Source organism: Cavia porcellus, unplaced genomic scaffold (genome assembly GCF_034190915.1).
Source record: "Cavia porcellus strain 051 isolate PalLab524CR breed Dunkin Hartley unplaced genomic scaffold, mCavPor4.1 scaffold_27, whole genome shotgun sequence".
Lineage (NCBI taxonomy): Eukaryota > Metazoa > Chordata > Mammalia > Rodentia > Caviidae > Cavia > Cavia porcellus.
The window spans coordinates 11,928,128-11,947,738 of record NW_026947510.1 but is presented as its reverse complement, the minus strand read 5'-3'; the positions used below and the strand labels follow the sequence as shown (position 1 = coordinate 11,947,738).

The following is a 19,611-nucleotide window of genomic DNA, read 5'->3' as shown; positions in this document are numbered from 1 at the left end:
GAGCAGATGTGGCTTAACTTTAGGCTACAATTGGCAAAAACCACATTGCAGTGAGGAGTAAATGTGAATGTGCATGTGTCTACGGGAACCTGTCTGGAAATTCCTGGACTGAGCACTGATGACAAACACAAATAGGTTGCTTCAGTCATGAATCACACACACAATTGTAGTGTCATGCTCGTTCACAGTAGTCTGTGATTTGTAGCTCACATACATTTACTACATAGTACTGTTGAAGAAACCCATCTGCTGTGAGTACTGATCACTGCTATCTTGTTTAAAAACAGAAATGGAGATTCTTCACGTTCCTATTTGGGACCGGGGAATTCAGCTCAGTGGCTCAAGCACTTGCCTGCTAAGTGTGAGGTCATGAGTTCAATCCCCCAGTACCAAAAATAAAAAAAGAAAAAAAAAGAAATGGAAGAGAAGGAATAAGACTATTTTTGGCAATCTTTCAACTGTTTATAACCAAAGCTCACTCTTGCTGACTCCAAGTCTAGAGGTTTTCCTGAGTTCTACTAGAATTAGAAACATACACATCTTTCATGACACATGATCCTAAATTCCATGAAGACGTCTTTTTCATTCATAACTATCACTATCACTTAACAACTATTGCTACTGCCTCGCAACCAGTTAATGAATGATGAATATTTCTCTTCTGAATACTTCCTACTCATTCAGAGTACCTGTCTGCCATCTCTCTCTTTCCCCTATCTTCAAATCATCTTTTACATTAAAAAAAATTTTGATGAATAACGAATAAAATTTGATCTTACTCTCAATTTATTTTCACATATTTTAATTTACTAAAACTCTTCTGGTGTTCCTCTAGACTTTTTATCTCCTTTTAATATTTTTTCTTTCATTTCAATGGGCTTTTGATGAGGGCTAGTAAACAAATTTTAGTCAATTATTGTGAAATAGTTGTAGATATATATCTAGGAGCTGGATTTACTATGATATTTGTTACCCACACACAAAATGTATACCTCCTATTATACATTTTCCTGATCTAAAATAACATAGAACTACCTAAACTGATAGATTTCAAACACTCTTTAAGTCCTACTGTCTATTGCAAATGAGTGGTCATAATCACTAGCATCATTAAAACAAATTTTAAAATGTTAAGTAACCTATTACATTTCTCAAAACAATTACAAGTGTTGCTTCATACCTGGCCAGTAATGAAGATCTGAACAAATTCTTTGAAGAGTTCTTGGATGTTGTCGAAACAAGCAAGTGGAACGTAAAGCACTAAACATATCTAAGTGACCCGGAGGGAAATTGTTAAAGGTAAGTTTCCAGCTTTTCCATACCAAAAACATAAAAATCACATGAAATATTAAGAATTTTTATCAACTGCTATGAAAAGTCACAATATTGGCTGGGGATTTAGCTCAGCGGCATAAGCGCCTGGCTTGCAAGCAGGCAGTCGTGAGTTCGATTCCCGGTACCGATAAAAAGGAAAAAGACCAAAAAAAAAAAAAAAAAACCCCACAAAAAACCCCAGAAAAGTCACAATGTAAGTTTCACAACTTTTGGTCTGTGATATGACCTTGCTTTCATAAAAGTATCTAAAGTATCATTAGTTTAAGAGCTCTTCATGTTACACTCACTCACTTAACACATTACTTTTACATCTGATATATAGCTATCATTCTAATCAATAGAGGTATGAGGTATAAATTCTAATCAATACAGGTATAAGGTATATATGTTCAAGTGAAAATTACCTTTAGAACATAAAGATAAGAAATTGCTCTTCGGTAGAGACAATTTCAAAAGCTTTAGTGATAAAAAAAGGCAAACCGGGGCTGGGGATTTAGCTCAGCGGCATAAGCGCCTGCCTTGCAAGCAGGCAGTCGTGAGTTCGATCCCCGGTACCGGAAAAAAAAAGCAAAAAAAAAAAAAAAAAGGCAAACCACAGCTATTGCTATCTTTCCCTTTTCAAGTTTTCATAACCAGTGAGTATGTAAACAGTTCCCTCCAAAGCTGTGAGCATGAATACAGTGATCCTTTCCAACTCCTCCTCTTAAGTAATGTCAACCCTTTCCTACTTTTTAGATGCTAGGGACTTGCTTTGCAGCCAATAAATAGTAGCTATTGTTGATATGTACCAATTAGAATTACATGCTGCAGATTAGAAAAGCAATAATAATATAAATACTAAAAAGTTTATCCTATTGAACACAACACAGAGCAAGCGTTTCAAGAGTTTTATATAAACAATAAAAGGGGGCTGTCAATCTGAGTCCCCAAGCTCAAAACTATTTTTCCCCTCACTCTTGTATTCTTTGTATCTTCATACTGCATGAAAGACCAAAGAAAAGAATTAGCAAATGAATTGTTTATGCAAAGTATAGCTTTGAATCAAATCATCAACTACTCAAACCTTTGAGGAAGCCCCAATATTCCTTATGTGCTATCCAAAAAGATCTTCTGGAAGCTAACCTGACAGACTGCAGTGTAAACCTACTTATTATGTCAGCGTGTTAAAAGCTTCAAAAAGATGCAGACATCTCAAAGAATATTTCTTTATCAATGTATTCTCACTAAGTTTAAATAAGGACAATAAAAAACACATTCTTCCCTGGTCGTGGTAGTGCACACCTGTAATCCCAGCACTTGGGAGGCTGAGGCAGAAAGATCATTGCAAATTTAAGACTAGTCTGGGCTACAAAGTGAGTTCAAGGCTAGCCTGAACTGCAGAGTGAGACCCACTCTAAAAAACAAATGAATAAATAAAACACCTTTTTCTAAATGTGATACAGTATAGTGCTTTAGATCCAGGAACAGAGTATCAACAATAAAAAAAAGTGATTTAAAGAAAATTTTGCTGAAATCCAAACAATTCACACTTAATTAAAAACACTGTTACAAGTCATGGTGGTGCACACCTTATAATCCCAGCACTATTGGGAGACAAGAGGATCCCAAGTTAGAGGCCAGTTTCACAACTAAATAAGTAAAATATATACATATAATATATAAACATATATACTACATATATATCAGTGTGAGTTTGTTTTAATAAATGTACCATGGTTATGGAAAATGTCAAAATTAAAGGGAAGTAAGGTGCAGAGTATACAAAAACCCTTGACACTACCTTTAAAATTTTTCTGTAAATCTAACATTGTTTGAATATGAAAACTTACCAGAAAAAGGAAAAAAAAAAAAAAAACCTTAAGAACCTGGTCCATAGTAAATGCTAATAAATGATTTCTAACTATTTTTTTTTAATAATACTTACATGGCTTAGTTTCATTAGAACCAAAAATATATAAACATACCATATTTATTTTCAAAGAAGGACTGTGCAGAGATATGAGATGTGTGCCAGTGGGAAGAAATACTTTTGCCTCTGTAAAATCCAGGAAGTAGATCTTCTACCAATTGGTCAATCTGTCCAACTTTTAATTCAGACAATCCAAGGTCCCTTAAATTAAGTGCAGGCTGTAAAAGATGAAGTTAACCAAACAGTAACATTATTGAGACACTTGAAGAGTATTTATGACCTGAAAAAATTTTTCAAATCAAAGACATTAATTTCTTAATATTTAAAATATAATTGATAAAAATACTAAGCTCCCCATCAATCAGAGAATGGATAAAAAAGATGTAGTCTTTCTATACAGTGGAGTGCTACTCAGCCATAAAGGACACATGAGATTTTTATAGGTAAATGGATACAACTTGAGACCACACTCATAAGTGAAATTAATCAAACATCATACTGGATCCCTTGCATAAGAAATCAAAAGAGTAAAATAAGGTCTAAAATATACAATAGATACTGTGAAATGGGAAGAAACTGTTCAAATGGAAAAAGAAAAAGGTTGGGGAAAGAGAAAGGATGAGAGGTAAAAGGGGAAAGATGCAAGTCAGTTGTACTATTAAGATTCTCTTAGCTCATTAAAAAAGGAACGTATGTGCTAATACTGGAGAAATTTTATACCCATATCTTATACTTTGAGTAATTACTTTAAAGATAACACCAGGTAATGTATTAACTATTCCTATTCTATTATTTTGCTACAAAATTGTGTTATTTTTTCTATAAAATAAAAATAACATATATCCTTAAGTTCTAGTTTCACTGAGGTCCTGTGAAGTTTGAAAAAGGCTGAAAAAGTATATCCCTAACGGTATTCTTAAATAAGAAAATGACATTTCAGTATGAATGAGGAAAAAATGTACCTTTTTATTCAAATCAGTATCATCATTGAACTAAGCATTATAATTCACAAATGAGGTTAAGTGTTTTACAGTTTCCCCTTCTTATCACTTAAGGTACTCTCACTTAGTGTTAATTCATCAACAATCAGCCAAACATTTATAATGACTGTGGATGCAGCTCAGTAATAGAGCACCTGCCTAGTGTCCTGTGATGAAAAAAAACAAGAGGAGGGTTGGGGGGTGCGGATACAAAGGGAAAAGAAACTTAAAAGTTACTGTTTTTCTTTGTTATACTACTGAGAAATGAACCTAGTGCTTCCCATTGAGCTATGTTCCTAGCCCTTTTGTAATTTTTTGAGAGAGGGTCTCTACATCTTTAAACTGCCCAACTAAGCTTCAATTTGTGATTCTCCTGCCTCAGCCTCCCAGTATGCTGGTATCACTGGTGTGGCACCACTGCTGCCACGAAGTTTTACTTTGTTATGTTTTATTGTTACCATTCTGGAGTGGATGTTTGGGTAAGCAGTGCCTGATGAAAGCAAAGAAGTCATCACATAGCAAAGAAAGTAAGATCAACTAGGGTGTTCAGCAATATGAAAGGTTTTGACATAACATGGTACTTTCCAAAGACAAATACAAGGACTAACGAGGTCCTGAAGGACATCAATCTGTGTTTCACACCATTAGTCTTATATTGCACCCAGGCTTCTAGTTACTTTTCAAGCACCAAAAATGCCCTTTAACATCAACTCAGCAATTTCACTTGATAAAATAAAGATTTACCAATGAAGGATGGAAACAATGGTATTGTTTCTGGCAACAACAACAAAAAAGAAATAATACCTGTTATAGTCAGGGGTTGTGCAGAAAACAATTAGAATCAGGACACGGAGTTTCTAATATTATTTCTGTGATGGTCACTCACAGTTAACACAAGAAAATGCAGGAAATCTATCCACGACACCAAAGACATAGAATATTTAGCCCAGGGCCCGAATTCCACAGCAATGTCTCACATGAGTCCAGATGAAAACCCAGAGCTCACGACAGTGTCTCCCAAGAGTCCAACTGGAAGAACATGGCGGATAGATAGCAGCAGCCTCGGAGGGTCTCTGAGAAACCGCACTTGAAATCTAGGAATGGTGCCGGGCAGGAAGCCCTAGGCAAGGAGGGAAATTCTTTGCCGACCCAGGAATGAACTAAATTAAGAGAAACCAACTGGAAACGTAATCCCAGTGATACAGCAGGAACAGATAAGGTCTCAGCATGGAAGCCGGGCCCCACGTTACTGGAAACTGTGATTTGAATTACCTGCAGTAGCTGTTGCGTCCCTGGTCCCTGTCAGCACAGCGGGGAGAGAGGCGTGAGAGCTTGGAGAATGAGAAGCATCGGAAGGACTTGGGAGCGGGACTGGCCGGGCGCCCTGCATCAACCTGCGGTGAGTGAGCAAATTGGGACCCTTCCATAGAGGAGGCTTCAGCGGAGGACATACTCGGACTGGGCAGACTTCCCAGAACGAGATGCTGCACTGACTTCAGTCACATATCTCCCTCTCAAGCGGGATTGGTGGGGAGTGCCTGGCCTGCGAGATGCCGCTGGCTGAGACCCAACAGGCTAGCCCAACTCAGGTCCCAGTGCCTGGAGGTGCACCCTAGCCGTGAAGCCTTTGGTAGGTTGACCTGGAGGGGCAGGCCCGGCATAGACTGCCCAGGTCTGTGTCTCCCTGGTGCCGTTGCAGTGGGCGGGAACACCTAGCCGACGCAACTCAAACAGATTGTGGCGGACAGGGAAGGAAGTTGGGCCTCCTATAAATGCTTAAATATAAGGAACAAAGAATATGGGAAGAGGGAGCAACAAGAAAGGGTCCTCAGCCTCCAATCCTGAGAAACATGCAATAGCAGACACGGCACCAATAGACATAAAGCGCTATCTCCAGAGCCTCATAGACAAGTTCAGGAATGAAGTTATTAATGACCTGAAACAAGACATAAGCAGAATAGTTAGAGAAATGCTAAGCACTGCCCAAGAAAAAACAGATGGTACAATGGAAGAACAGAAAAAAAGGGGAGAATTGTCTGATGGAGAAAATAGAGAAAACATAGAATACGTAAAACAGGTTCAAAGAGATTACCAGGAAACTAAAAACTCTATCGAAAACTGGCATAACAGCTTGAAAGAAACTAAGGACAGATTATCTGAACTGGAGGGCAGATTTGTAATATGGGAGCATGAAATGAAAAACTTCTTAAAAATAACAAAAAAACAAACAGCAACAATACAAAAACTAGAAGATGATAAGAGGATCTACAACTTAAGAATTAAGAACATAAGAGAAGAAGTGGGGACACAAACAAATGGACTACAAAAACTATTCACAGAAATAATCCAATAGAGTTTCCCTAATTTAGCAAATGGTAAAGATACTCAGATATATGAGGCATACAGGACTCCAGCCACCTACAACCCAAAAAGAGCTATACCCAAGCATATAATAGTCAAAATTCCAGAAATCCAATATAAGAGCAGAATATTGAAGGCCGTCAGAGACAAGAAACAGATCACTTACAAGGAAACACCCATCAGAATTACAGCAGACTTCTTGGCACAAACCATCAAATCAAGAAGAGCGTGAGGGGAAATAATTCAAGCTTTGAAAGATAATAACCTCCAGCCAAGATTGATATATCCTGCACAACTGTCCCTAGAAATTGATGGAAAAATAAGGTGCTTCCAGGTTAAAGAGGAACTAGGGGAATTTGCAACCACTAATTCAACTCTACAGAGAATACTGCAGGATAGTCTAAAAAAGGAAAATACCAAGATTCCAGAAATAGTGGCAGAGAGGCTACAATGAATGGAGCAGAAAACAAAATGAAGAAGACAAGCTGACCACAAACGACAGAAAAAGAGCTCAACAGAAATGAGGCAGAGAAGATAGGAAGGTAGAAACAGCTATTTTGGAGAAAACAAGACATCATAATAGCTAGTGCTGATTTAGTATCATCTGGCTTTGAAGTCCCATCAAACTGGTATTCTTCTGTCTCCATTGGTCTTAAAAGGTTGTATCTTATTGGATTTTATTATGTATGATAATATAAGCAAAAACTTTTATAGACAAGGAGTTTATATAGAAATCATTGTTCATTTTCTGTTAATTGGTTCTAAATACCTGCAATAATGTCATTCTCTTGAATGGTTTTATAGTGTCTTGATATGTTTGGTACTACAGTATAAGAAGTTATGCTCAAAGAATTCAAGAAAAGAGACACTATGGTAACTATTTTTATGTCAGGATATCTTGTGGTGAAACACTATTATGCCTAAATGGTTATGTTTTGACCTGCGCTGTTCTGTTGTTATGCCCTCTTTTATCTCAATCCCTTTTTTTAAAATTATTTACTTTTTTCTTTTTATTTTTTAATTAAGGGAAAAATAAATAAAAAATAGCAGGATACATTATAGTAACCTACTTTGATTTCCTATTAACTTGATTTGAAATCATGTATTGCCCTCACCATCTTGTTTTGACTGATTTTCCTCTATTCTGCTTTGCTTGATAGTACCAAGTTCGAAAGTATAGGCAAAACTGTGAAGACAATAAGAATCATTATGATGCCCATTCCGGTTGACTATTATTTTTTTTTAAAGTCCTGTAATGTCTCCAATGCTTTGGTTTTATTCTTTACTGTTTAGTTCAATTTTATTATAACTGCCAATTCTTCTTAAAATAGCAAGAGGCAGTATGGTAACCATTGTTGATCAACTTATATTTTGTTTTTACATTATCTATTATGTGCATCCTTTTGATTTGACTGACTCTGTTCTGATATGTCGCATTTGGTTTTACTCTCTTCAAAAAAAGTAAATAAGAACTGTGGGAGTAATAAAACCCAAAATGTGTAATTGTCATTGTACAAAAGAAATGAAAAGAAAAGAAAGTGCTCTAAAGGTTGTAACTGCATATATGTTTAAGTGTATAAGATAGATAACCATATTACTGAGTGTTTTTTGGATCATTGAACAAAACTGTTTTCACTCTCACTGTCTGAAGGTCCACTTTATATGCTTCAGTTTTGGAACTTGAACAACTATTTCTAAGATGATAATATGTAATCTATTAACTAGTGATTTCTTACTGTTTATTTTTTAAATTTTGTATTATTTGTACCCTTTTTCTGTTTTTTTCCTTTTTCTCCTTAAAAAAAAAAAAAAAGAGTCCAACTGGAGGTCCAGAGCCCACAAGAAGGATTCACACCAGTCTCTTTTACAGATTTGTGCTGGGAAGGCCCAAAGGTCAGCGGTGGAAGCTAGAAGAAAATTCTATGCCAGCGGGATAAAGGAGCTATGCTGGTAGGTTGAGGGTTCCACAATGGAGATGAGAAGTCACACTCACAACAAAGACCAGAGCTGTCCTGAAAAGCACCACGGCCATCCTCAGCGACACAGAGGCCCTGAGCTCTTCTGACCATAAGCACAGTCAGGTACATGCCAGGAATCCAGCAAGACGAGTCCATCCTGGAGACCAAGTAGCACACGTCTTTCTCTCCGGAGCCAGGAAGCAATGCTCAATGTGAGGGCCAGAGGTTCTCCAGGAGAACCAATGGCTCAAACAGCAACATGTAGGAGAACCCACAATGCTTCAACACCTCAACGCCTCAACGCTTAGTTTCTCCTTTTCCACGTCTCTATTTATGCTGGCAACTTTCCTCAGATGGGACAGCTACACTCAACACCATGCTGATGTAATCCAGCTGGCGTTAAGTTGACCACCAGTTTTTAATCCATAACAATACCCAACATAAGACATCACACCAAGTTTATACTACAGTCATTAAAACTACTAAAAATGAGCTGGGTGACGGCCGGGTGTGGTGGCTCACACCTATAATCACAGCACTTGGGAGGCTGAGGCAGGAGGATCATTGTGAGTTGAGATCAGCCTGGGCTACAAAGTGGGCTCAAGACCAGCCTGAACTGCATAGCGAGACCCTGTCTCAAAAAGACAAAAAAAAAAAAAAAAAAAAAAAAAAAGCTGGGTGCAGTAGCACATGCCTGTAACTCCAGGTGCTTAGGAAGTTGAGGCAGGAGACAACTGCTGGTTTGAGGCAACAAAGGCAAACCCCATCTCAAAAAAAAAAAAAAATCAATAAATAAAAATATAGAAAATACATAGCATAAACAATTTCATAGAGAGTTCTAAATGAACAAACAGGAATTCAAATCAACCTGTAAGGGCTAGGGGAGTAGTTTAGTGATAAAGTGCTTTCCTAGCACAATCAAGGCCCTGGATTCAAACCTCGTGACACAAAAAACTTTAAAATTTTAAATATCAGCATGTACAGTCTAATTTAACTATCACCAAGTACAAAAAGATAAACAGACCTGAAAATAAATGTAAAATGTTAACAGCATTATCTCTGGAGAGTACAACCACAGAGTAATTTTATTTCACCTACACTAATATTTTCCAAAATGTCTAGTGAGCGTAATTCTGCTGCATGTAGCATTTTTTTTTTTTTTTTTTGATACCAGGGATCCAACCCATGACCTTGTGCTTGCCAGGCAGCTGCTTATGCTGCCCAGCTGTACATAGCAATTTTGACATATGTAACACTCCTGATCTGCAATCTCCCTCCACTCTATTATCCCACTACACAACATGCAATACGTTATTTTGAGAGAAACACCACATTCATACAATTTTCATTTTACTACACTGATTTAACTACTCTATTTTATGAGTAGTTGTGTTTTGAGGATTTTGTTTTTTGAGATTAGGTCTCACTATGTAATCCAGGCTGGCATTCCATTGGTGGCAATCTTCCTGCTTCAGCCTTCTGAGTGCTGGAATGGTAGGCATGCACCACCACACCACCCTGCACTTGGACTGTAATTTGAGTGAAGGGTGTCAGAACAGCAGAGAGACAATGGACTGCCTATAGAAAAACAATGGTAAGGGGCTGGGGATTTAGCTCAGCAGCATAAGCGCCTGCCTTGCAAGCAGGCAGTCACGAGTTTGATCCCTGGCACAGATAAAAAAAAAAAAAAGAAAAAAGAAAAACAATGGTAAACAGGCAAATAGAAAAAAAAAGACAGTGTAAAGATGACAACCTTTTCATCTAATCACAATTTTTTTTCTAAGACAGGCCTTAAAAAGTACCTAGAATTCACTTTCTACTATTCCTCCACTGTCCTCTGCCAGAACTCCTGACTTCAGAATTAAAAGCATCAGGTTAAAGAGGCTGTTCAGAACCTCAACTATTATACTATCTTTTCTTTTCTTTCTTTTTTTTTTTTTTTTTGGTCTTTTTCGTTTTTATTAGTACCAGGGATCTAACTCACACTTGCAAGGAAGGCACTTATGCCGCTGAGCTAAATCCCCAGCCCCCATAGTATCTTTTCTTAAAAACATATTCTGGGGCCAGGGATTTGGCTCAGTGGTGCAGTGCTTGAAGCCTGAGGTCCTGAGTTCCATTCCCAGTACCCTCCTCTCCCCCTGAAATAGACCACATTCAGAGTTTGTAAGTAACTACCTTAATTGGAAACAGGAAGGTTCTTAGGTTCATAATTCCCCATATCCCAGAAATCACTGGATTTCTAATCATATGAATACTGAAAGTACAGTTTTCTACCTTGTGTATTTTACTTTCAAACACCTAGACTAAGCCAGATGTGGTGGCACACACCTGTAACCTGAACACTCGGGAGGCTGAGGCAGGAGGATTTCTGGGAGTTTGAGGCCAGCCTGGGCTACAAAGTGAATTCAAGGCCAGACTGAACTGCATAGCGAGACTGTATCTCCAAAAGAAAAGAAAAAAATTTTTAACAAAACCTAGATTAATCTACTCAAAGCTTCTGAGAGTTAGCAAATGATGTCTTACTATACTGACTTCCTTGAGACTTGGAAGGTAATAGTAGTGAGTTACTCATGAGCAATAGGTAGTGATAGCTGGCTGATATTTCAACAAACAATATTATAAATTATCGCATCAGAAAGACTTCCTCACACAACCAGGGTAAAAACTCTTACCTCACTGCCAGCAGCCTCATGTTCTGGAACTACATCTCGATGCTTGTTTGGAGAAACTGATGCACTGACTGAAACAGTCACGGGTTTTGGTGAATGGAAGGCACTGATAAGATGACTGAGAGGAACTGTAACCTAGAAAAAAAGAAAAGTTTTAATTAAGTAGCATATGTTTTTAAATCTCCTTTGTGTTGTCAGAATTTAGGATATGTTGAAAGTTAAAACTATGGACCCCCAAGTGGCCTGGAGCTGCCTGCACTCTGCCTTGAGAGCCAAAAGCCCCCGGAGAGATCTCTATCCCCTTGAGCAGCCTGTGCACATCACTTGGAGACTGGGAGGACTGTGCAGCATCCCCCATCACTAGAGGATCCTCAGGAAGGTCCCTCCGGGTCTACTTGGGGTTCGCCCAATAACCCCAAGTGGCTGGGAGCCACCTGGTAAGGTATGTCTAAGGACCTACACTCAACTGGGGAAATTCCTGCAGTAGAGATAGATGTTCTCAACCCAGGAAACAACTGAGGGCTGGAGATTTAGCTCAGTGGCTTAAGTGCCTGCTTGGTAAACATGAGGTCATGAGTTCAATCCCCAGTACTTTAAAAAAAAAAAAAAAGAGAGAGAGAGAAACAACTGAGACCTTGCCTTCAGCTTCCCTAAGGGAATATAGGAAAATCACAAAATGAAAGCGCAAAATGTAATTTCAACCTCCAGCCCATCCCAGGCAAGCCTAGGAGACACGGACATAGAAGAAAATGTAAGCCATACACCTGAAACTCGAAATAATAGCAAGTAAAGTAAAGAAATAACTCCAGAAAGCTATAAAGGAACTCAACTCAGAAATAATCTCCTAGGTAAAAGAAATGATGGCCACATCTAAAGAAGACATAGTTTAAAAATAGAGGAACCTGTACAAGGATGTAAACCTTCAATGAATATAAGAAACAAACAGAATGCATGAAACAGATTCAAAGAGATATCCAGAAAACCAAACTTCCATCAAAAGTTGGGAAAACCCCCTCAATGAAAGTGAAGATAGACTTTCAGACTCCAAAGACAAGACTGCAGCTAGTGAACAGCAAAGGAAAGATCTTTTAAAAATAACAAGAAGTCAGGAAATAACAATTCAACAGCTACAAGATGATGCACAGAAAAACAACATAAGATTGATACATATAAATGAAAAAGGTAACAACACAAATGATATTAAGACTACTTATACAATAGCCGAAAATTTCCCAAATTGGAATGGAAACTGAACATACAGATAAAGTGAAGCATACAGCACTCCAAATAGTCAAAACCAAAATAAAACGATACCTAGACGTATAATAATCAACATCCGAAAAATTCCACATAAGAACAGAATATTAAAAGCTGTTAGAGGGCCCGCCCCTCCGCAGTAGGCTGGCCCAGCAGGCCTGGGTTGCCTGGAACTGCCTTCACTGGGCCTGACCCTCAGCTGTGAAAATCTGAGAAGCCCCAGCAAGACCTAGCCACCTGGGACTGCCGCCACTGGGCCCATCCCTTACCTATGAACACCTGGGATGCCCCAGCACAACCTAATCACTTAGGACTACCACTGTGGGCCCATCCCTTAGGGAAACCACCCACCTCCTGGACCTAGTACTGCAGAGGATCTTTGGATCCAACCCCTTCTCCCAGAACCTTGGACTACAAGGAAGTACAGTGCTGGATGGATGGGAGACTCAGGAACCCCTTACCCAAACAGAAGACCTCAGCAGGCTCCAGTCAGTGTGGTGAGTATGCTCCTAAAATAGAGATCTGCAGAGGGTAAATAAGAGTAGAAGTGAAACTCCCTCTAACTATAAGACCTTGACAAACCTGGCAGGAGAGTGGGAATCCCCTCCTCCATACAGATAACATCAAACAGATTGAGGAGTGAGCCAATAAGGCCTCTGCCAACTTGCAGAAAATTAAAAGAGCTTATGAGACCTCCAGTGACACAGTAGGGCCTCAGCTGACACAAATACTATAGGCAGGGAGAGCTGCTGACCTGCAACAACCTGAAGACATAGCAACAGCAGGAACCAAGAGTTGAACTACATCAATACTGCTAGGCTAGTTAGCCCAGAAAGAATATAGGACTCACCCAACAGGCCCTGTAGGAGGAATTCAGGTGACTGGCTCTCCTCTACATTGTCTTATCCAACAACTGGACAAACGACACCTGCACAGTAGGACCCAAAAACTCATACTATAGACAGTTGAAACTGTTCAGACTGAAAGACCAAATATTTATCCAAAAGGTAAAAATAACAAAACAAAAAGGCAAAGTGTAATCTCAAACATCTAGTCCATCAGGAGCAAGTCCAGGCAACACTGAAATAGAGGACTATAAAAAAGTCATACACCAGGAACCTCTGAAAAGACAGCAAATGAAGCAAAGAAACAAATCTATGAGACTACAGAGGAAACCAAATTAGAAATAATGTCTTATGTAAAGACAGAAGTAACCTTAGTAAATAAATTGCTCAACATAGTTAGACAAGAAATAGACAAAAAAAAAAATACAGGAGCTTGGGAAATTGATTGAAACTTTGAATGAACAATGCAGAAAACAAGCAGAATCCATGAAACAAATTCAAAGAGATAGCCAAGAAACAAAAACTATTGAAAGCTGGCAAAACCATTTAAATGAAGCTGAGGATAGAATTTCAAACCTGGAAGACAGGATCACAGATAGAGATCATAAAAAGGTAGAACTTAAAAAAACAAAGCAGCATGAAATGACAATCCAGCAGCTTCAAGATGATGCCAAGAGAAACAATATAAGTCTAATAGGCATCAGTGAAGATGCAGGATTCAATGCAAATGACGTAACTAAACTATTCACAGAATAGCAGAAAATTTCTCACAAATAGGGAAAAAAATGTGATATAGAAATAAGTGAGGCATACAGAATGCCAAACAGTCACAATCAACATAAATCTACACCCAGACATATATCTCAAACATATAGCATAGAAAAAGGACACTAAAAAGCTGTTAAAGAAAGCCTATTAGAAATACGGCAGACTTTTCAGCACAAATTTTCAGGTTAAGACGAGCTTGGAGTGAGGTCCTGATGGGTTCACAGCTGAATTCTGCAAGAAATTTAGAGACGATTTGATGCCAATACTCCTTAAACTCTTCAATAAAATGGAAAAGGAAGCAATCCTCCCTAAATCATTCTTGGAGGCCAGTATTACTCTCATACCAAAACCAGAGAAAGACCCAACCAAAAAGGAGAGCTATAAGCCAGTCTCACTAATGAACACTAATGCAAAGATTCTCAATAAAATACTGGCAAAGAGAATGCAGCAAGTCATCAAGATTATACAACACGACCAAGTGGGATTCATCTCAGGAATGCAGGGATGGTTTAACATACGCAAATAAATAAATGTAATACACATCAATAGAGCCAAAAACAAAAACCACATCGTCATCTCAATAGATGCAGAAAAATCTCTCAATAAAGTCCAATACATGTTCATAATAAAAACCCTTCAGAAACCCAGAATACATGGTGCCTACCAAACCTTAAAAAGGCCATCTATGACAAACCAACAGCCAACATTATACTAAATGGACAAAAACTGAAAGCTTCACACTAAAATCAGGAATAAGACATGGATGTCTACAATCACCACTCCTATTCAATATAGTTCTGGAAACACTAGCCAGAGCAATCAGACTAGAGAGAGAGAAATAAATAGAATAAAGATAGGAAAGGAAGAAGCTAAATTATCACTATTTGCAGATGACATGATACTCTATATAGAAGACCCCAAAAATTCCATTAAAAGACTAATAAACAAATCAGCAGTGTACCTGGATACAAAGTCAATACTCAAAAATCAACAGCATTCCTGTACACAAAAAGCCCAATTATGGAAATATCATCCTTCACAAAACATCTAAAAAAATGAAATACTTAGGAATCAACCTAAGAATGTAAAAGACCTATATGCTGAAAATTATACTACGCTAAAAAAGAAGATTGAAGAGGACATTAGAAAATGGAATGATATTCCTTGCTCTTGGCTAGAAGAATCAACATTGTGAAAATGGCCATACTCCCAAAACTCTTACACAGATTTAACGCAATTCCAATCAAAATACCAAGAGAAAACACGTCTAAAATTCATTTGCAAACAGAAGAAACCCAGAATTACAAAGGCAATTCTGGACAACAAAGGCAAGGCAGGAGGCATCTCAATTTCTGACTTGAAACTATACTACAAAGCCACAATGATAAAATCAGCATGGTACTGGCAAAGAAATAGACCTGAGGATCAATGGAACAGATTAAAAGATGTGAGCACAACCTCAAAGACACTCGGCCACCTGCTATTTGACAAAGGGGCTAAACATGTTCATTAGAAGAAGGATAGCCTCTTTAATAAATGGCGTTGGAAAAACTGGCTGTCTACATGCCCAAGACTTAAACTAGATCCATGCCTATCACCATGCACAAAACTAAAGTCTAAACGGATCAAAGACCTAAATGTTAAAATAGAAACACTAAATCTACTGGAAGACAAGGTAGGTAGAAGTCTTGGAGACATAGGGAGAATTCATGAACAACACGCAAACTGCACAGGAAACACTTCAAAGAAATCACCAACAGAGTAAAAAGAAAAACCTACAGAATGGGAAAGAATTTTAGCCAACAACCCCTCAAAGGACTTATATCCAGAACGTATAAAGAACTGAAAAACATCAAGCCCCCCAAATTCAAAGATCCTCTCTAAAAATGGGCATTTGAGATGAACACACATTTCTCAGGTGAAGACATACAAATAGCAAATAAATACATGAAGAAATGTTCACCATCACTGGTCATTTGAGAAATGCAAATTAAAACAACATTTACATTTCATATCACTCCGGAAAGAATAGCTGCCATCAAGAAATCAACTGATAACAAATGTTGGCAAGGCTGTGAGGGGAAAAGGAACACTGCTCCACTACTGGTAGGAGACTAGACTGGTGCAGCCACTATGGAAATCAGTATGGAGAATTCTCAGAAGACTAGGATTGGAAGTTCCATTCAATCAAGCTATTTCCCTCTTGGGTATTTTCCCAGAAAAACTGAAAAGGTCATATCACAGTGATATATGTGCACCCATATTCATAGCAGCACAATTTGTAATAGCTAAATCTTGGAAACAACCAAGATGCCCATCAACCACCCCGAGTGGATGAAAAAGATGTGGTATTTTTATGCAATGGAATATTACTCAGCTATAAAAAGGATGATCTTGAGGCCTTCATAGGCAAATGGAGACAACCTGAGGCTATCCTTATTAGTGAAATAAATAAGGATCATATTTATAAATATCACATTGTATCTCTAGTATAAAAAGTAATAAGAAATGTAGGAGTAATAAAACCCAAAATGTGTACTTGCGCTTATAAAACAGAGAGGAAAAGAAAGTGTTCCAAAGGATATAACTGCATGTATGTTTAAGTGTATAGGATTGATAACCATATTACTAAGTTTTTGTTGGATAGCTGAACAGAACTGTTTGCAGTCTCACTGTATGAATGCCCACTTTGTATGCTTTACTTTGTAACTTGAACAACTATTTCTAAGACAATATGTAATTATCAACTAGTGATTTCTGTTTATTTTTTAAAAATTATGTATTATCTACTTTTTCTGGTTTTTTTAATTTAAAAAAATAAAGTATTGCTGATGATTCATGGGGGAAAAAAAACTGTTACAGAGAAGAGACAAATCACCTATAAAGGAAAGCCCAGCAAAAGCCCAGCAGACTTCTAAACACAAACAATGAAGTAAAGAAGAACACGGAATGAGGTATTTCAGATCCTAAAAAAAACTGACTTCTAACCCAGATTGATGTACCCTGAAAAACTGTCCTTCAAAACTGATGGAAAAATAAGATATTTCCATGACGAAGAACTTCATAACCACCAAACCAACTCTGCAAAGAATATTGAAAGATATTCTAGATAAACATAAAATATATAACTTCAAGAATGCCAACAAGAAAAAAAGCACTAAGCCTGGCAAACAAATAGAGGGTAAAAGTAAAGAATCAACAGCAGAAAGATAACACAACAAAAATAAACCTATATATATATATATATACATTTATATATCAGTTATAACCGTTAAAGCAAATGGACTCAAGTCACCAATTCAAAGAAATAGACTGGTGGAATGGATCAAGAAACAACATCCAATCATATCATGTACATCTAGTCCAAACGGAAACTCATAGACTGTAAGTCAAAGGATGGAAAACAATACTTCATGCAACGGGAACTACCCACCAAAAAAAAGCAAGGGTAACTACTCTGTTTGCAGACAATGTGAACTTCAAATCAAGAATGATCAAAAGAAAAAGAAAATCACTACGTACTAGTTAGGAGAAAACTTCAAGTGGAAGAGATAACAATCTTAAACATCTATGCAACAAATTCGGGAGCACCAGCTATATAAACAAATATTAACAGAAATGAAAAATCAAATAAGCAATAACACAATTATAATGGGAGACCTTAACACCCCCTGACAATAAGAGACAGATCAACTAGACAGAAAATCAACAAAGAAATAACAGAACCGAATCACATCTGTGAACAAATGCACTTAGTGGACGAGCACAGAGTATTCCATCCTGAAGATCAATGAAATAGATTGTAAGATAGAACTACAACTACACAAAACTCAGCCACCTTATCTTTGACAAAGGGGCCAAACACATTCACCAGAAGAAAGATAATGTCTTTAATAAGTGGTGCTAGAAAAACTGGCTCTCCATATGCCACAAACTAAAACTATACCCATGCCTAGCACCATGCATAAAACTAAAGTCAAAATGGATCAAAGATCTAAATATTAAAACAGAAACACTAAACATGCTGGATGACAAAGTAGTTGGAAATTTTGAAGACACAGGGACAGGCAAGAGAATTCATGAACAAAAATCAAACCACATGGGAAACACTTCCCAGAATCAATAACTGGAATTACGTCTTATTAAAAGTGTTTGCATGTCAAAATAAATCTCCAACAGAGTAAAAGGAAACTTAGAATTTTGAAAAAATCTTAGTAAACTGTCTCGCAAAGGACTTCTACAACATATAAAGTATTTAAAAAATTCTTTATATGTCTAGAACATATAAAGAATTTTAAAAAATCAGACCCCTTGAAATTCAAAGACCCAATCCAAAAATGGGCATCTGAGATGAATACACACTTCGCAGATAAATAAATACAAATGGCAAATAAATACATGAAAAAATGTTCAGCATCATTGGTCATTAGAGAAATGCAAATTAAAACCACACTGAGGTTCCATCTAACTCCAGAAAGAATGGCCAGGACAAAGAAAACCAACAACAAATGCTGGAGGGGCTGCAGGGAAAATGGAACACTTCTGCACTGTTGGTGGGGGTGCAGACTGGTACAACCCGAGGGTCCCCAGACAACTGCCAGGTTTTATGGGCTCAGCAAGAAGCATGTATGCTATGACTAATCCCCATCTTTGGCTTCCTCTGTCACCGCAACCTGCCAGGCAGGAAGTGAGCGGGACTCAGCTCCCCTTAATCACCGCTACCTCCCTGTGACCCGCCTCAATCACGCCTCTTTACAGTTGGGCAGAGCCGCCTAGGCCTCCTCAAACTTCCCTATCTGCACCTCCTGATCACTGATAGGACTAACGGCGTTTGCTCGGTCCCCACCCTGGGCCCTGGAGTCCCAGGAGTCACCCAATCCCATGGGCCCAGGGTGGGGACCAGCCTCCTGCCCAGTGTGACCTTGTGTGGCAGCGGCCCCTTCCTGGCAGCCATCTTTGTCCCTGGTCTCCCCAGGTACCAAGTAGCCCGCTGTCTCATCTGGGCTCCAGGGCTTCGGACCCTGCCCAATTGCCACCTCCCTCACTCGCCCACATTTCCCCCTCTACAGCCACTGAGAATTTGCTGAACACCTGCTGCATATCAGATCCTGGTGCAGGGTAGTCACCTGAGAGCAGCAGTCACCAGCCAGAGCCAGGTGGTGCTGACACACTCAGATGAGATCCTGAGGGGTGCAGAGGAGAGGCCCGCTCGGCCAGCAGCAGCTATGGCGTGTGTGTAGGGGCAAGGAAGGGCCTCTGGGGCATTGGCCTCTGCACAGAGCAGTGTGATGGCCAGACGCACAGCTCTGGTGTCCACATGGGCACATGGTCAGGGACACCTTCATTCCAGGCCACTTCTCGTAAGCGGCAAAAGCCAGATTGTGGCCATGTGACTGCTGGCAGAGGTGCTGGGCATCTCTGCAGCTTTGATAAACTTCCAATCCAAGGTCTCCTCCTGAGTCAGTTACTGTGCCCCTTTTGAAAAGGGGGCTATGGGACCACAGCATTCCTGGGTGATTTTCCCAGAGA

The 19,611-nt window shown here is 38.6% G+C and overlaps 1 protein-coding gene across 4 annotated transcripts in view; it reads right to left on the bottom strand.

Annotated features, from left to right (window-relative positions):
• Positions 1–12,684, bottom strand: part of LOC101787012 (putative sperm motility kinase W) — a 68,361-nt gene extending 55,677 nt beyond the window's left edge. For 3 of the 4 annotated variants that reach the window (XM_063238508.1, XM_063238510.1, XM_063238509.1), the window contains exons 1-3: positions 11,216–12,684; positions 3,300–3,462; positions 1,181–1,270 (exon numbers count right to left, since the gene is read on the bottom strand). The gene's annotated coding sequence lies outside the window, so the exon portion shown is untranslated. Of the gene's footprint in view, positions 1–1,180; positions 1,458–3,299; positions 3,463–11,215 lie in introns of those variants that run through there. The other variant, XM_063238507.1, reaches the window with a different exon arrangement.
• Between the last annotated feature and the right edge of the window lie 6,927 nt (positions 12,685–19,611).